We start from the raw sequence: 18,692 nt of genomic DNA on the forward strand, positions 1-18,692 counted from the left end.
CATCTCCTTACTGAAGACTGAAAGTGGAGAACTGCAGGTGCCATTTCTCTGGTTCACCTCTTGCTTCTCATTGTTTGCACCAGAGGAAGGAGGTGATTGCTCTGAGGTATTTTTAAGAATACCGTCTCTGCTAGTTTCATTGCTGAATGTGAAATAACGCTTTCAAATCATGAAAGGTCACGTTATTTCACGTCTTTTTAGGTCATCTGTCTTGCCCTTGTGCAGTGGAAGCAGCTAATGGCTTGTTTGACTGTGTCCAAAGTGGTGAACTGAAGTCTCCCTGGATTACAGAGGGCAGTTGGTTGAAGACCTATAACTATTCCTCCTACAGCTTGTGAGAAGATCTGCTGAGGGCAGGCTCCAGGTCACACCTCCTGCAGGGAGCCTTGATGCAGAGAATTAGACTGGGAACCACCCAGACCAAGAGGACAAAGTGGATCCAAGGTATCCATCCCAAATGGGTGCACAGGAAGGGGTGCAGGAGCACTCTGCTTGCATGACGTGTCTCAGCGCCCTCCCGGCCACCCATCTCTTAAGAATGGGATCATCAAGAGCCAGGTGTCAGCTCTGTGGGTGCACTGATGGGTTTTCTCTTGAGTGGAAGTCAAGAACTTGTCTGATGTCTCTGTGAATCCGTAACACCCATTCCCTTCCTGCAGGGAAGACTTGGTCTGCCTGTGCTTTGAGAGGAACCAGAGTCCTTTTTGCCCTGTACCTGCCTGCTGTAGTTCTGTCTGAAAATGGCCCCAAGTTCTTGTATGGGAGCAGGTCACAACTGGTCCTTCCTACCACTCTGCCTGTGCCAGTAGGACTTAGGGACCTACTTCAGCTCCTCTTCTCTTTGTGCTCCCAAGGCTTCGGGACAGATCAAAGCATGAGGGTAGCATTGTTTTAAACCACCAGTTTCCTGTAGAATGTGATCTATCCACTTACAGATGGCTTTTATGGTCTCCAAAGCCTCCTGTGGATTAGCCCATGGCTGACTGTATAAACACTGTCTCTATCCCACATCCTGCTTCCACAGTATGCTTCATGCTTCTCTGTCCTTTCTTTCAATTCAAACATCCTGCAGAATCCTCCAGCATTTCTCAACAGCCTTCCCTGCTCTCTTCCCCCCTGCCAGGTTGTGAGTACAACTCCAACAGCCCCCAAATTCCTGGAGAGCTGCCCACAAAAGACAGAGATTCATGTGCCTTTCTTCCCGAGTTAACCACCAGCATGTGTCACTGCTTTGCTGTTGACCCCGTGCCTTTGCTGTTGCATAAAGGTAGGTCTGCCTTCAGCCAGCTCTCCTCCTGCGCATTCCAAGTGCTCTCCTTTCTCCCCTCAGCTGTCATCTCGAGCAGCCTGGCTGCTGAAGGCAGTGGGCGGGCGAGCACACACCACAGGAGATGGCTGATCTCCCGTAGCACTTCTGCTCGGGGATGTGCTCTGCCATGCCAGCATTCTCCTCCGCCTCTCCCCGTTGCATGAGGGGCACAAGGCACCGCTTCATCTGGGGGCTGAGGAGGGGCTGTGGGGAGAGCAGCAGACAGGGACTGGCACTCCTGCGTGTGCCGGTGGATATGGGGTGGCCCTTCTCCTGTTGGAAGCTTTGAAGTGGGTGCCTGGGATGTTGAGGGGTGGTGACATCTCAAACCACAGCACCTGATTTCCCAGAAGTTGTGTGTGTGGTGCTGTTGACTTGGAGCAGCTGGCAAAAAAAGTAGAAACACTCTCCCCCTCCCAAATCGTTATTTAAACAGTATAAAGTTCTCTGTAAATGTTTAAAACAACAACAGGATTGGGAGGGGAAGGAGGAAAGACAAACAAGTTTGCTGTTTGAGCTTTGCAGAAACAGATCTTAATTTTTTGGCAGGGTTCTCCTTGCCCAGGAGATCCAGCTGCCAGCACACTTTAGAAGGCTCCAAATTCATTATCAGTTCTCTAACATCTCCCTCCAAGAGGCTGCAGTTTGGCACGGGCGGTGCCTTTGATGTCTGGGCTTGGCCAGCACCTCGTGCTGTAGGATCCCAAGTTCATCGCTGGGGCATTTCAGCTTGGGATCAATGGTGTGAGTGCTCCTCGAGATGCTTTTCTTTCCCAGCTCTGAGGTTCATGGTTGGTGAAACTCAGCAGGAGCTGGGGAGCTCAGTGGAGCGTTGTGCCTGCATGGGAATGGGGCAAGAAACAGGGGCAGGATGTTGGGGTTCCCAGTTCCCAGCCCATTGCCTCTCCTTCCTCTTCTACATCAGTAAGCACTGCCAGCACCTGGTGCATTAACACAGCAGAAACCCTAGATAGTCTCTGAATACACAGCTGGTAAAGTGACTTCAATTCAGCTTCTCTCATTTGAAGGGTGAGAGCTGCATCCTGGCTGGGCTCCAAGCTGAGGGGGACTTGGTGGGGATCTGAAGCCCTGGGTACAGAGGATTTGCTGGGGACCAGTGGCTGCTCTCCAGATTCCAAGTCCTGGAGCATCTGCCCCCATGGGGATCCTGGGGAAAGGGGCCATTCTTTTTAGCATGGGGTAGACCTTGGGCTGAGACAAAGAGATTGTGTCCTCGGTGGGGGTACCTATGAGAACAGGGTCCCCAGGGAGCAGAGGAGGACAATGCTCCCCGACAACCTGATGTCTCAGCTGGCTACCAGCCCCCCTCAGGGCTCATTGCTGCCTGGTCCCACATGCTCTGCTCCTGCCCAATCCTGCTCAGACCCTGCAGGGTATATAGCACCCCAGGGTGTCACTGCTGGTCATTGGCTGGCATACACAGCCTGTGTGCCTATAGAAATAGACTGTTTGCTTCCTAATGTCTGTGTTCCTGCTTCAACCGCTTGGTCTGGTGCTGAGCTACAGCAAGAAGATGCTGTTGCAGAGAGGCCCCACTGCCCACTGGGGGGTTTCAGGAGCTGACCTTGCTGTTGTCACTCCTGTCCCTATGTGCAGGTCCTGCAGTGAGGGTGCCCGTGGTGTTTCCTTGAGCTGCTGGCCCCAACCTGCTGTTGGTGCCTTGTCCCCCCTCCCCACGTTCCTCTTCCAGGCAGCTCAGCACCACTCCAGGCAGCACTGGGTGAACTCCCCCGGGGTCTCCTTTACTCTTCCAACTTCAGCCAGCTCTGTGCAGAACCTCCAGCGAGATAAAAGAGCGACGCAGTGTGAAACCTTCCTCCTCCTCAGCAGATGGTGTTTGCGGCAGTGGACGTTTCCTGTGCTGCTGTAACAGAACGGCCTGGTCTAGCCAAGAAGCGGAAGGGGAAGCTGCAGTCTGGTCTTGCTGAGGCTCCCTTGCTCTGCAGACCTGACCTGAGATCCTGGATCACGAATGATCTCTTGCTTTCTCAAGTATCGGATATTTTTTTCCTCTTTTTTTTTCCTCCATGTTCAACCCACGAGCTGAAGAGCTGCCGTGCCTTGCTGCAGCCAGCAGCTTCTGTCACTGCAGCACTCACAGCAGCCTCCTGGGGCTCAGTGACCGCAGATGTGCCGTGTGATGCAATGTGAACTTCACATCACCTTCACAGAAAGACTGAAATGCATCTACACTGGAGCTCACCCGGTGTCACTGAACAGAGCAGAGCTACATCTGTGCTAGCTGTGAACTTCCAGCCTGAAAAGCCTCACGGGTGGAGAAACGGTGCCCTGACTGAGCGAGCTGCAGTGGGAGCTTTCAGCTGGTATTGCTTCTGCTTGGGTTTTGTTTGAGCAGCTCTGGCTAAAACGGTACGCCAAGGAGGGGCAGCTGCACATCCATCAGGCTTAGTGCTGTCAGACCAGGCTGAGATTGCTGAGCTCTGCAGTGGGTGCTTTCAAGAAAAGTCTCAGTTGGGAGAGCAAGGAAATGCATATGGCCTCGCTGCCTCCCTGGAGCCAGCACTGTGACTGATCCTGGAGAGCAGCTTCCTGACTGCATCAGCTCCCTGAGCAGCTCTGCTCCTTCTCTTCCCAGCAGCCAGAAACTGCCTACATCAGCTTTTATCTTCCACTGGAAACCAGCTGAGCCACAGCAATGCGAAGCAACCCATGGGCACTGCGTGCTGCTGCAAGCTCTGTCCCACACCCAGGTAATTCTGGGGTTTGAACCTCTGTGGGAAGGGGCTGCGTTCCCCTGCCAGCTCTGCGAGGTCAGACACAGCCCATGCCATGCTCTGTGCACCCCTCCTCACCCCTCTGTCTCCGGTAGCACCAGGCTGTGTCACAGCCCTGCTGAGCCCTGCCAAACCTCAAAAACCCTTTCACAAAGAGCCGTGTGTCAGCTCTCCGTGTTCCCTATCAGCACCATCTACCTGACTTCATCCTGCCGCTCACAGCAAGCCTGGGCAGGTAGCAGGACACGGGGCAGCTGGAGGTGGATGCTGAGGGTTCAGCCAAAGTGCACTCCTTCCTGCAGCATTCAGCTAAGGAAGGGATCTTTCTTTAGCTCCTCTTTTCCTCCGCCTTTCAAAGCGGTGCCGTATGGATGCTATCATGGAGTTCATTAGTCCCCGTCGGAGCCCCCTCCCTGCAGGGGATGGGTTTTGCTGCAGTTGAGATCTGGTGGTTTTTCTCTTGGGATTTCAAGAAGTTTCATTCCACCCATGAGAAGTGCCAGGCGTCGGGGGAAGATTTGTTTCTTGGCAGCTGTTCCCGTTTTGCTCTAGAAAACAGATGCTGTGCTAGGAATGCACCGTGACTAAAATTCCTCTGGGCTGCTCAGGTCAAATAGCAGCAACGGGGGAAGCAGGGGAGCAGCACTGCTCAGCACAGTGGGGCTGAGCATTTCTAGGGAGCGAGGGCTCAGTGTTGGCTCACGCTTGGCTCTACCTGTTCTAAGGAGCTGCAGAGCCTGGTGGTGTCAGCTCTTGGTTCTGTGACAGCATCTGACCCCTGGGACACGGCGTACGCTGCTTCTGTTCCTTCTGCAGAGGGATCGGGGAAGCTTTCGGGATCAGGAGTTTAAACAAGGGGTGTGATGGGTGCTGACAGTTTGAGAAAAACACAAACAGCAAAAGGTATTGGTGCTGTCAGGGAACATGACAGGCAAGTTCACAGCCCTCACAGGCCTTTGGCTTCCTGTTTTCTCCTGGCAGGAAACAATCCTACGTGGTGACAGCCTCAGGTGACCCTGCAGCAGGTGGGGGCAGAGCTGGGGATGCTGAGAGCATCAGCCCCATGGGGTGAGGTGTGCAGGCAGCCCTGCCCTCCCTGGGTGAAGGTGGTCAGCACTGTGTGGATGCTGCAGCCCCTCGATGTGACTGGAGAATGGGTCACCCCATCACAACAGACCTCTCCTTGTTCCCAAGCTAAAAGAAGGGGCTGTGCAACAGAAAACCTGCAGCTGGTCTCTCTAATCTCCCACCAGTGTCTGCATTAACTGACAGCACAGTGACTTCCTTGATGCTTGGCAATTTTTTTCCATGCACGCATCCATCTAATCAATTAAGTTTCTCAGCAGCTTCCTCCAGCATTCAGGCTTGGAGGGTGGAAGGAATTTGTTATTCTGGGCACTGTAGGAGAGGCATGAACTGTACTAAAAGCAAATTGGTTGCGCTTTTCAAGCACTGACGCTTCTCACTCACAGCTCAGCTCAGGGGTCTGGTCCTGCTCCCACTGCCTTGGCTGGAGCCGGGGATGGGGATGGGGATGGGGATGGGGATGGGGATGGGGATGGGGATGCGCTGTCTATCACTGGGGACACTCTGGGTTTCAGAAGCTACACAACCCTCCTGGTCCATGGTGTTCAACCCCATCCAAGGAGCTGAGGAGGTTGGTTTGTCCCTTAACTCAGCCCTCTGCTAAATAAATATCCTCCCTGGATGCTCTTTTCCGAGCAGTTGTTTATTTTCCCTTCTTCTTTTCCTTCTTCTGTGCTTCTGCTTGTTGCCTGCCTTGCCCAGGCGTGCTGCTCCACGTGCTCTGTGAGATGTCTCCATCCATCCTGCAAACCTGGGGCTGTGGGAGCTGCAGGATGCAGGCAGGATGGGTGGAGGCACTGAAAAATTTGGGGTGACCCTGGGAGGATGGATTGACGGATGAGAGGAACCTCATCTCCTGCCAACTCGGCTACACCCTGCTAGTGGGAACGGAGATGTTTTGAGCATGTTTAGCAATGCGAGAGGCTGAAGCATGACAGCAGCAGGGGTCAGGAGGGCTGTGGAGTTTGTTAGGAGCGTGGCCAGTCGGGTGATACTCCTTGCTCCCCATGAGACCCATTGCAATCTGCACATGCATCCTCTCAGGCCAAGCAAAACTTGCACTGTGCTGCTGGCCTTTGGCTTGTGGCCTGCTCACGGCTGGGATCCAGCTGGGCTGGGAGCAGTCCCTGCTCCTGGGCTTCCCCATGGGCTCATCACCCCAACAGCATCCTGCCGAGAGGACGGGGGGGAATTGGGTGTGGAGAACAACCTATGCTTGAGGAGAATTCTCTTTATCAGCCAGAGGATTTCAGCCACCTCCACACCTGTTCCCTGCAGCCACCTGGTGCCAAAGGATTGCATCCACGTGATAAATCTCATTGCTCTTCTGTTCAGGAAGTAATTTGGTGAACCAGGAAAGAGAATGTTGCTTGCTACCAGCCTTCTTTTCAAGCAATTGCACAACACTTCGGGGTTATCAGACTGCAGACATCTGGGAGCAGTCGATGCTGTTTAAAAAGCATAGGAGAAAGTTAGAAGGAAGCAACTTGAAAGCTCAGCATTGTTAAAAGCAGTCTGGAAACCCTGGAAATTCACATGAGGGTAATGCCTACAAAGAGCCAGGAGGCAGAAGGGACGAGAAGGACAACAGCAGCCTCCACAGGAGCCTTGGAAATGGTTAAAGATTCGGGGAGCCACAGCTTGTGTGACAATCTGCCCCCCCAGCACCCGCGTAAATGAGAAACCGCATAAGCCTCGCACTATTATTGCTACGCAGCATTAAAGTCTCTCATTTGGGATAAACATTCTCATCTCCAGCAGAGCATGAATAACATTAAATGAGATAGTTAAAATGTTTCAGACCAATTATAGCCCCGGTGTAAGTTGGGCAGTGTTGCACCAGGGATTAATTTGATGCGGAGAGCTCTGCCTCCTGTTCCGAGCCGGGATTCCAGTGCGGGTAATTACATCCTGCCTCTGCGCTTCCTCTGCAGTTTTAATTGGGTTGAATGGACCAAATCCGCAGCAAGTGTAAATCTATGTAATTGAGCTCTCTCTGGAGAGGAACCCTGCTGCTTTACACCCTTCAATCTGGGCCAGCGCTCTTCTCTTCCTCCCTGCTGGGCTCCAGCTGCCCAGGGCTGGCTGCCACCCCATGAATGGCTCCCATTCTGCCCTTGGCTGAAAGTCAATGATTTCCCGAGCTGCCGTGGACAGCCCAAAGCCCAACACCTGCATTGGTGCAGGTGAGGCCCTCAGGGTCCCAGTCTGCGTATGGGTGCTCTGTGCCTTCTGCTGGGAAACAGCCCCATTAAGCGGCCTCCTCCCCATCTCCTGTCCTCATCCTGTCCCAGATCCAGGCTCCAGCACACAGAGCAGGCAGCTGGACCGTCTCCCTCTCCCACTTCCCAGCCCGCTGAGTAAATCAGCAGTAATGAGGGACATTTGACCCTCTCTTTCCCCGAACAGCCTCAAGAAACATTTTTCTTCCATGAGGTACTTAAGAAGCTTGAAGTGCTTTCCTTCTCCTGCTTCTATTGTAGCTTTGCTTGCCTTGTTTTTGTTTGTTTGTTTGTTTTTCTTTTTCTCTCCTATGAAAGGACAAGTTATGGGATGCAAGGAACCTTCAGGATGCGTTGGGATCAGAGGGGATGCAGCCAGTTTGGGTCCTGTCTCTTTTGGTCCAGCAGAAAACTGCGTGTGCGATCAGAGCTGGGAAAGTGCTCCTGCTGGCTGTAATTAGGAATGTCTTCGCAAAGCATTATCTCACAGAGCTGAGCCTATACAGAGCCATACGTCCTCCATAGCCAATTGTGCTCGGAGGCGATGGGAGAGGGAAGGGCTCTGAGAACGCTCTCCCTCATACATTTCCAGGACGTTCTGCTGCTGTGTGGTCCCTTTCCCTTCTCACAGAGCAATGATGAAAGCAGACAGCCAGCAAGACCCCAGGGAGCAGCGCAGCGCAGCCGAAGGCTTCACCTCCAGTAAGGCTGTGTGGGTGATGCGGGTCCTCACCCCCAGCTGGGCTCAGCCCACTCCTCCATTTCCCGTTTGGTTTCTCCCAGAGCGTATTTTTGGGAGGTGGAGATGTCCCAACCCTCCCTTCCTCCCCAGTGGTAACGCATCTCCTCGGAGGAGCCACGAGGGCTGACACTGCAGGACCTGCTCTTCTCGTAAAGCACAGTGAGCTTTTGGCCAGCAGCAGCGATGCAATTTCGGAGACTGAGCAAATTTCCCCTCCCACCCACTGAGGACCTCCTGGGATCAGCACACATCCCAGCACAGGCAGCAGCCACCTCGGCCAGCCGCCGATTGCTGCAACGGGTTGAGTAAATCGAGGCCATTTCTCATGAAACCATCCGTCCCAGAGGTCCCCAGATAGAGGGCTGGCTCAGGAAACCTTCAGCCCCAAATCCACCACTCCCCCATGCAGCTGATGGAGCACAGTTCGCAGCGCAGTGACCCAAAGCGCCGCGCCGTCTGTGCCACATCCAGCTGGCCCTTCCGCTTTGCTGGCGTGCTCCTTTCTGCTTTTATTTTGTCTCTTTTTTTGGCTACGTATGTGTGCAAGTCCAGATGGGAGGAAAGGTCAGACTTGCTGATGGTAAGGCCTAGGCTGAAATCTGGGTTTTCCCTAAACCTGGGATGGCTGTGGCTGGATCAGCCCTGCTGGTGGGCTCAGCCATCTGCCAGGAGAGCTGTGCCGGGCTCTGTGCTCACACACTGGGGCTGTTGGAGCTCTGGCTCATCTCCATCCCGATTCTGTCCTTGCCCACATGCAGCTTCGCTCATCGCTGCCCACCCAAACGTGCTCAGCCTGCTCCCGCTCAGCTCCTGACCTTTATTCTCCCTTACATCAATACACAGAGCCGTGCTGCGGCAGTACCAGCACCTCCAGGCAGCCCAGGTGATGTATAGCATCCAAGGAGCTGATTTTGCTTTTGAGGCTCCCATCCAGATAAGCTTTTGTCTTTCCAGCCCCCAATCTCTCCTGTGCTGCATGGGCATCCCCTCTGCTCCTGGCACTGTTGACTCCACATTTGCTTTCATTCTGCTGTAAAATGAAGGCAGCTCCAGGTACAACAACAGCAGTCTTATTCTTCCTGAATATCGTAATGCCTTTATGAAAATAAAATCGAAAGTGAGTTGGGATTGGAAAGCTTTAATTAAAAAGCTTCAGGGGAAAAAAGAAATCTGTTAGGAAACCTCTGTGGACATTCAGCAAGTTCTCCCTGCGGAGAAGCAGCCTGAAGGGAGCTGCAGTGTCTGCTTGTGCCCTGCTGGTGGGAAGGGATGAGAGGTGCAGTGAAGCTGGGAGCAGCCCACGTTAGGTGCTTGCCTTTCCCATTGCTGCACCAACATTCGGCCAAAAGCAGCCAAAACCACAAAAGCCCCACCTCCTCCAATCTCACACCCCTTGGGGAAAGGATGGGAACTGCTTTCTTGGCCAGGCGAAGCTGACATCTGCCAGTCCCAATGCCTGATCAATACCAACCAATGGACTTTTCCCATCAGAACATCTTTTTTTCCTGCAGGATGCCAAGTTCTCAGACAAATGAAGGCTCCGTTTGGCAGCAGATAGAAAACGAGAATATTTGTCTTTATTCTGAAACTGAATTTTTGTGGCTAAGCTGCACCAAAAATACATCTTCCCCCCCATCTCTCCCAGACACGAGACACCACTGAATGCCGAAAGCAACTCTTCCCTGCCACAAATGGACCAAATAAACCCAGCACGAGAGCGGTGCTTAGCAGAAACCAGATGCGCCTCTAATGCTGTCATCTACAGCAAACTGCGTCTGCAAACTGATCTTTTATTAATGTGTGTGCACGGGTGGGAGAGCTGGGAGAGTCCCAGTGCTGGGAGCACAACGTGCCATTGCACCGTGCCCATGGGCTGCCTTGTAGCTCCCAAAGGGCATTGCTGTGGGACTATCCAAAGCCCCCCCGGACACAGCATTCAGGATTTGCAGAATTTGGCCTCGGTTCACCCTGAGCTGCACCATGGAGGTGGGTTCTGGAGGGGTTGTCGGTGTGTTCTGAGGCTGGGAGGCTGCAGGAGGAGAAGGAGCTGTTAGTTGGTGCTGGCGGTTGAGGTGATCCAGGATCCAGGATGCTCCCCGCATCCACGTGGCTGGATGTACCCTCACCTGGGAGCCGGACAGGTGTTGAAAGTGCCAGAAAGGGCTCTTTCCCCCCTGGTCTGCCCAGTTCAGGCTCTGTCTCTCTATTTCCATGCACCTCAAGAGCAGCCACTTTCCAGAGCGCACACAGCCTCACCGACAGGCAAAGAGACCTGTAAATCCTGGGAGAAACACGGAGAAACCACCATTAAACAGCAGGCAGAGTCTGTGAGAGATGTGGCAGGGCAGAAAGGCAAAAAACAGGCTTTTTCTCCCCAATTCTCCTTCATTTCCACACTTTCCCCAGAAGCCCTTCCAACCCAGGCCATTCCATGACTCTCTCCCATGTCATCCATCCCACCTGGTCTGGCTCCACAGCAGAGTTAGGTGGCGTGAGGCTCAGAGCCTCCCTCCCTCCTGGACTCTTCTTTCTCTCCCTCGGGGTGCCTGGGGAGGGAAAACATGAGGTGAGCCCAGACTGGGCTACACTGGGAGCCTCTGGACCCATTTGGCTTTCCAAATGGAAGGTGCTAACTTTCACGGCATTGCACTGAAGGAGCTGGGCCCTCATCATCACCCAAACCTGCCTTTTATCTATGTTTTCCCCATATTTTCCCCATGTTTTCCCCATGTTTTTCCCCAGCTCTGCTCAGCTGAAGTCCCGTGAGGTTCTGCTGCAGCACAGTTTGGACTGGAATACGCTGATTTCAGCCAACACATCATTTGTTTTTCCTTTTTTTTTTGTTTCTCTTTTTTTCTTTTTTCTTTTTTTTTTGCCAAGAAATAAATAAATCATACAATTCCTCATCGCCTCCTCCTTCCAGCATCTCTCCCTTTATCACGGCACGTCCTTCCCTCGGGCTTTGGAATTGGGTCAGTGAGCAGAACCCAGCGGCAGTGGCTGCTTCCTAACCGTGTTCATAGAAAGCTGCTGCAGCCCTGAGTGCTTTGGGGTGGAGGATTTGCCTTTTGGGTCCCATCCCATGGTGGGAGCCAGGGCAGAGCAGTGTGCAGTGCGATGCTGTGATTTGCACAGCTGCTTCACTTTCATGTTGTCCCCCAGTGGGAACAAGGGGGATTTGTGCCTTGGGGACCTAATGTTGGTCACCTCCTCCAAGGTTGGCCCACCCAAACCATCAGAGAGCCTGGAGCAGGGCTGAACCCTTCCCCACCCCATGCACCCCGTGGCTCCTCCACCTGTGATACCCGTTTCCTTTCCATTGCAAGAACTGGGGGTCACTTCCAGTATCACTCAAAAACCAGAGGAGAAAGCTGAGACTCGCTCTGAGTCACTGGCATGTTGTTACCAAGGACACTAAGGTTCGCGATTTTGAAGAAGAGATTAATTACACTCTGCAAATAGACATTTTATCTGCATTAAAGAGCAGCGAGAGCTGATTCTTTTGGCGTAGCACATTATGTAGCAGCAGGTAGTATTGTGACAGATGTAGGAATCCAGTGGCATTGTCGCTTGGGTTTAATCATCAGAAAGCTGTCTTCCCAGGTCAGCTCTGAGTGAGGATTTGTAATATTTACATAGCACTTGGGCTGCCTTCTTGTTGCCGGAGTCTGCATTCACTCGTCAGCCTCTCATTATGCATGTGCCAGTATTAATTGCATTTAGAAATGAGATTCTAAAGCAGAAGTGAGAGCTATTTAGACCTCCATTCAGCTTGAAAGACAGCAGCTTTCAGTGTGACAGCTCTCGAGATGCTCTCGCGCTCGGCTCTCTCCCCAGCTGAAAGCAGGTGTTGGAGAGAGTTGTGTCGGAGCCTCTGTACCAGCACTGCCTTTTGTGCATGCCCAGACATTTATATAACAGGCAGTATAATGACTCCGCAGAAGTGGCAGAGAATTGACCCTTGTGGGTCTGGATTAAAGCACGGAGATCTGCTCATAGAAACAAGGGGGAAAGCGATGCTAACGCTGCCTCCTGCCTCGTCTCCGGTGGAAGGAGGGGGTTATTTTCCTGCTGGTTGGTTTGGGGGTTATTTATCGGCTTGGAGCTGTACTCGTGGCCTCACTAATGTATTTAAAATCGCACAGAGATTCAGCTGACACTTGTCTGTGCTTGCCTGCTGTGTGCTGATTGCTCCAGCCCGGAGATGCGCTTGCAATGAGGAGCTCACGTCCTGCTTGGTGCTGGCAATGAGGAGCTCATGTCCTGATGGTGCTAGAAATGAGGAGCTCATATCCTGCTTCCCAGAGGGGATGGGGCTGGGAGGTGAAATCCAGATGATGCTGTGCTACCAGCTCTGTTTTTGGCAGCCTGAGGTGCAGAGGGGCTGCTCCCACCTCGCACAAAGCTCTGGCTCGTGGCACCTCTACCTTCCCAACCTCTTGTCCCCTCGTGCAGCCCTTGTGCTTCACTGGAGACTGGGGGAAAGACGTTGAGGAAGGAAGCCGAGTAGCCATCCATAATTACACATAGCAAGCAGAACCCCGCTGGGTGACAAAAACCAAGCGCTGAAGCCCAAGGATCTCCTTGTCCCTGGATGGGGAGGTTGGTCCAGGTGAGCACTGTGAGGAGGAAACCCTTGGAGTCCCTCCATGTGGGATGGTGGGAGCCAGCTCCAGGGTCCTCCTGGCCCCCACCCCACAGCTGAGCACCCCAGCCCTGCCAACACAGGCCAAGGACACCCCGCACTGTCCCTGGCAGCCCCAAGGCATATAAATAGAAGACGGGACGTGAAGGAGGTCAATGAGCAGGGGATTTTACATAATCTCATCTTGCTTGTGCTGTACGGTTGTGTCCTTTGCCCAGGATGCACGGGATTGTCAGAGCCGGGGACGTTCCTGCACCGCAGCGGCTTTATCCCATGTGCTCCAGTCTTTGGCACATACTGGATTTCAGAGACATCCTTAATCCTGGGCTCATCCCAATGGAAATGTTGGCCTTTATTGCGGCCCATGGAGTCCAGGGGCTGCCTGGCCCAAAGCAGCCCCAACCCCAACGCAACCACCACCGCCACCACTATTCAACTGCACCCAATGGAGGAGGCTGCCCACCCTCTGCTGTGCCATCCAAAGCCTGCTCCACTCTGCCCTGGTCGCCTCTCACATTTCTCCACAGTCCCTGACCAGCAGCACTTCTTTCTCTCCCTCTTGTCACTTCTATTTTCAAGGCTGGAGACGAATTCTCTCCTGGTATAAACCTGTCAGTGGAGCTGCAGTGATTTATGCCAGCACAGAGCGAGGTGGGTAGATGGATGTCCAAAATAGAGCAAGCAGAAAACCTGTTACCTTCCCCTGCAGAAGCAGCTTTGTTCTCTGCTACAAACCCTCTGCAGGGCTGGGCAGGAGGTGACCTGCTGCTCCTTTAGCTTTAGATAGCCTAGAATGGAGCCCTCGTGCTGTGTCCAGCTCCCAGCAGTGCAGGACAAGGCTCGTTTTGTGGCCACAGCTCCATTGGGGACAGAGCCCTGGTGACCCTACACAGCCCCTGTTTGCTCAGGCAGCTTTAATTCAGTGGGCAATGCAGGTAGGGGAGGGCTGCAGCGTGCACAGAGGAGGAGATGCCTTCCCTGCCTCGAGTTCCTATTCTCCATGCCCTGGCTTAATTGGCTCATTAAGCACCAATTTGACCTCCCCACTTTCGGATGTCTCCAGCCTCCGTCGGTAAATAGATTTGCATGTCTACAGTGGAAACCTCCGGCTGAGCCTGGCGTTGGGGCAGGCAGTGAGCACCCAACAGGAGCAATGCTTCCTCCCATCGTGCCCACATCGAGGTGAGGATGCACAGAACCAACCCTGCTCTCCAGCACGGCTTTGTAACCACAGGACTGCAGCAACTCCCATCCCAGCTATCACCTCCCCACCAGCTGAGCCACCCACTGCCATCCACCCCAGGGCCACCCTCACTACCCTGTCCCCAGCTACGGGGACCCCGAAGCCCATGGCAGAGGAGGACATACGGTTCGACTTTGTTGGAGAAGCGTCTCCGCAGCATCACGACCAGCGTGCCGAGCAGCAGGGCGGTGGTGCACATGGCTCCATCACCACGCAGCCCTCGCGTCCCTCCTGCCAGGACCCCGCTGTCCCAGCCCTGGTGTTGCCCTTTGCCCAGCAGCCACCTGGAGGCTCTCAGGGATGGTGTTAGGAGGAATTAGAGCAGGATCAGAAGTAATTAACGGGCAGCAAATGAGGACGCTCTCCTCTGACCTTCGGGTGGGATCGGAGAGGGAGATCTGTGAAACCTTCAGCACTGAGCTGCATCCGGACAGATGCCAGGGGGATGGGCACCAACACACGGAGCCCATTCCCACCCCATGCATCCCATGCATTTCCTGACATGGGGTCAGGGCCCCCAATCCCCAGGTGCTTCCCTCCCCTCCTCACCCACCTTCTCCTCTCTCCTTCCCCTCCATCTCCTGTCTCTCCCGCTCCCCCCTCCCCGCTCGGGTAATCTGACAGGCTCAGCCCTGCATGTAATTCCCCATGGCCACGTCTCAGCCAGCTGATCCCAATGTCTGCAGGATGGCTTTGCCTTCCCCCTCCCCGCTCTCAGCAGCACGCACACCTCTGCTCACACCTCTGTGCTGGAAAACAGATTTCCCACACAAATGGGTTTTGAAACCAGGGTCACATCCAAGCAGCCTTGATAAGCCCTGGTTCACTAAGTGATGAGGCCAGAAAGAGAAAGCAGAGTGAGCTTTGAGGGATCCTGGCTCTCCATCCTATCAGCAAGAGACTGGGATGCTGTGATTTATCCCCATTCAGAGACAACATCCTCTTGGACCTCTCCAAGCCCTAAAAAACACTGAACATATCTGTAAAAACAAATCCTTCCAAGCTCATCCCATAATCGGTCCCTGCATTTGTGGGTTGGAGGGGATGGACCCTCCCCAGCGGTTCTACCGGGATGGGAGTTCTTTGGGAGCATCCCAAGTACCTCCTCCGGCTGGACTGCTCCTCTCTCCGCACACCAGGTGGCCCCAGGATGTCCCCACTTGTGTCCCAGATACCATCTGAGGTCTTGAGAAAAAGCAGCCATCGGTAAGACCACAGCAAAACCTCCTCTGTGGGTTCTTTTCCAGCGGTGTCTTTGCCCACCCAGCGCCCAGCTGAGGGCTCCTACATTGATTTTCCATGCAGTGAACTCGCTGCCCTGCGCTGGAGTGTATCACTTCCAGACACGATTGATTGACACCGAGAGATGCTCGGCTCAAAGGCAAAGTAATGTGAGCAGATTAGTTAATGCTTCTTGCCCCAGCCCTTGAGAGCAGGGCTGGAATGGCAAGACAGGCTTAATGGGTTTTGAAGGCTTTTCTTTTTAAGATATGAATCAATGAATCCGTACGGGGACCACGGATAATGTGATCGGAATAAGAAGCAGGGCTCGTCTTTGAACCTGAGCGAGGTCCCTGACAGTGTTTACTTCATGTCCTGGCACCAAATGCAAGATGACATGAATACATTAGCTTGCTGGCTTTCCTGAGCAACCCCTGCCACAGCCAGGCCGGCTTCAGGAAAGGAAAGAGCAGCAAAGAGATTCTGTTTGGAAATGTCACCTTGTTTCCAGTAACCCTGTCATCCCCACTCACTGTGGCATGGGAACTATGCTCAGCTGGCTCCTGCTGGGATTGGGATGGCAAGGAGCAAATCTCATCCACACCACATCCCCATCCCCTGCTTCCTCCCAGCGCTATTGCTTCATCCCACCTTGCGTCACCGTTTCCATTCCCCGAAGCCTTGGGGTGGGGTTGGGGTATTTAGGAGAGCCCTCGGCATGGGACCGGGTTGTGGAGCAGTTCCCAGCGCTGCCCTGGAGCTTCAGGCTCTGCCTGCAGCATGGCAGCACCCACCTCCCAGCCCTGTCTGCACCTCCACTTCCTTCTTTTCCCCTGGATTTCCTAATGCTGGAATTTTATGTTGTGTGGGCTGATTTTGTTTGGTTTCGGGGAAGAGATGACACAACATTTGAGAAGGCCATAGGGTTTCCTTGCCTCATCCTCCTCACTCCTCTATGCTTGTGGCTACTGCCAGTTGGGTCTGCATGTCTTTACCCCACCCACCTCCATCCCATACACCTCCATCCCATTCACCTTCATCCCATACACCTTCATCTTGCACATCTTCATTCCATACACCTCCATCCCATACACCTCCATCCCATACACTTCCATCCCATACACCTCCATCCCATACACCTCCATCCCACCCACCTTCATCCCACGCATCTTCATCCCATCACTTGGACCCTGACCCACTTGGCCAACATGTGTCCACAAGCAGAGAGACCCCGCTCCCATTTTGGGATCTCATGCTCTGCTCTGGTTAACGCGCCCTCGCCAGCAGCCCCAGCAGCATCGCGTGAGGTCTGGTTTCAATCAGAGGAGGAATGTCTGCTGCGGGATTTGCTCTGCACAAACAGTTGGGTTTCGCTTCCTGGCACTGCCCAGAACTGCCGGGGGGGAACATGAGCAGAGGGGAGCAAATCAGCACCTGGCTGTGCTGGGGTTGCGGGTGATGGAGTCAGGATGGAACCTGGGGGTCCCACCCCATGGGGTCTGGACACAGACAGCAGTGCAACCTCAGCTGGAGGTCCTGCTTCCCCCTTCAGTCTCTGGCACAGCCGCAGCTGGAGCAGGAGCTCCGGCTTTGCATGGTTCCCCGGGGATCCGAGAAGCAGGAGGAAGGAAACCTGCAATAAGCACAGAGCATTTGCACAGGCTTTAGGCTAAATCCCCCCCTCCTGGTGTGCTGGCTGCTGCAGGCACCGCAAAGCTGTTTCCTAAAGTCTCCTTATTTTTCCTCCCCGTGCACAAGGGACAGTGGTGCTCAGTCCAGAGCATGCAGAGCTGACCGGGCTTTAGCTGTGGGGTTTGGCTGTGAGGTTTGGCTGTGGTTTGGCTATGGAGTTTGCACCTCACCTTCAGCGAGGAGTCAAGGGTGGAACTCTGCCACCATCCCCGTCCCACACGCCGTGGAGCTCAAGTTGTGTTTTTTGCCTTCACCTCCCACTCCAGGCTCAGGAGCCAAGTGCATTCCTCATTGCACCCAGCGCAGGGAGGAGGAGGTAAAGAGGAGGAGGAGAAGGAGGAGAGGTGATGTGGGAGGGCAGGGTGGCAAATGCCACTGTGTCCTCTGGGCTGCCACCTCCCTCTGTGCTGCACTTGGCCCCAGTGGGACTGGGAGGACACTCAGGTCCCTGCAGGGACAAAGACCAGCAGGGTGACACCAGGTGATGCTGACCCACTGAAGTTTTGAGCAGCAGTGTCAATGCAGCGTCTTTCTTCTGGAATGTGTCACATCCTACCACGTTAGCTGGGGGAAATGGGACGCTGTCACAGTGTGGGGCTGTGCTCATGGCTCTGATTCACATCTGGGAGGAGATGCAGAAGTTGAGGGCTGTGTTTGGGGTTGGTAGGCAGTGGGTTGGCATGTCGTATCTCCACCATAACACAGTCCTCCCCATGTGTCTCAGAGTGGCTTCCCATTGGGAAGAAGCCAAGCACGTGGCAGAGCTGGGTGTGATATCCCCAGAGAGGGGCAGGGACCCTCTTGGAAACATTCAGGGGCTCCTCATCCATTTCTAACACAGAATTGAGACTCTCCAACCAAGCCCAAGCCCTGCTGCCAGGAAGAGGGCACAGCTCTGGCTGTGGCAGGAGGGTCCTGCTCTGCTGGGTTGGGCCTGCAGCAGGACAGCATCCCCCCCTGCTCCCCTCACAGCTGTAAGCACAGATCTGCTGATGCCAATGATTTTCCTGCTGGGAGCGGAGTGGCAGCTGAGGATGGTTTGGAGGAGAAATACAGCAAAAAGCCTTGGCAGCTCTGCAGGAACAGAGGCCACAGCAGGGCTCAGCTACACTCCAGCCCCTGCCCAGGTGTGCTTTGGAGCTGCGCCTTCCGTCCGTCCGTCTGTCTGTTTGTTCACCTGTCCCATCTGCCACCGTCCATCTGTCTGCCTGCCCATCTATCCGTTGGTCTGTCCACCTGTCTGCCTGCCTGCCTGCCCATCCGCCTGACTGTCTTCCTGTCTGTCCCCCTGCTCTGTCCCCTTATGTGCCCACCTGTCTGTCTGTCTGCTGTCCCTCTGTCAGGATGTGCAGCAGCTGCCAGAGCACTGCAGGATCCCCCACTGCTTCTCCCACCCCCTCTGCAGGCCCGGTGGTCATTCCAAGTCCCAGCAGCATTCTCCCTTTTCCTGTGCTGCCAGTTTGACAGCCTGGGTCTGCAGCAAGCCGCAAATGGATTTGGGTACAAACAACCCGACAGCAGCACAGAGGTGTTCCCGCACACCCCTTCCCAAAGGCATGAATTTCCCCACCTTGCTCTTGCAATCTGCAGGACAGAGGTGATGTGTCCCTCTGGGAGGTGGTGGGCGTCCCAAAGGCAGCGCTGGGCCCAGCCAGCACTGGGACAACTTCAGCAGTGCGTTTTGCATTCTCTATTTCCTCCACACTGTTTACAAAGGCTGAAAAAAAAAACCTTCCACCTCCCCCCCCACCCCCCCTTCTCCACCCCCCGCCCTCC

The 18,692-nt window shown here is 54.2% G+C and overlaps 1 long non-coding RNA gene across 2 annotated transcripts; it reads right to left on the reverse strand.

Annotated features, from left to right (window-relative positions):
• Nucleotides 1–9,672: 9,672 nt before the first annotated feature.
• On the reverse strand, nt 9,673–18,681 carry LOC116217316 (uncharacterized). 2 transcript variants are annotated; one of them, XR_014887393.1, is made up of 4 exons: nt 18,487–18,681; nt 10,576–10,661; nt 10,242–10,396; nt 9,673–10,144 (listed from the first exon to the last, which is right to left on the reverse strand). It is a non-coding gene; the product is annotated as an uncharacterized LOC116217316 (long non-coding RNA). The 2 variants fall into 2 exon arrangements; XR_014887392.1 differs by having other exon boundaries at nt 17,087–18,681.
• Nucleotides 18,682–18,692: the final 11 nt, after the last annotated feature.

This window comes from Meleagris gallopavo, chromosome 20 (assembly GCF_905368555.1).
Source record: "Meleagris gallopavo chromosome 20, MGAL_WU_HG_1.1, whole genome shotgun sequence".
Classification (NCBI taxonomy): Eukaryota; Metazoa; Chordata; class Aves; order Galliformes; family Phasianidae; genus Meleagris; species Meleagris gallopavo.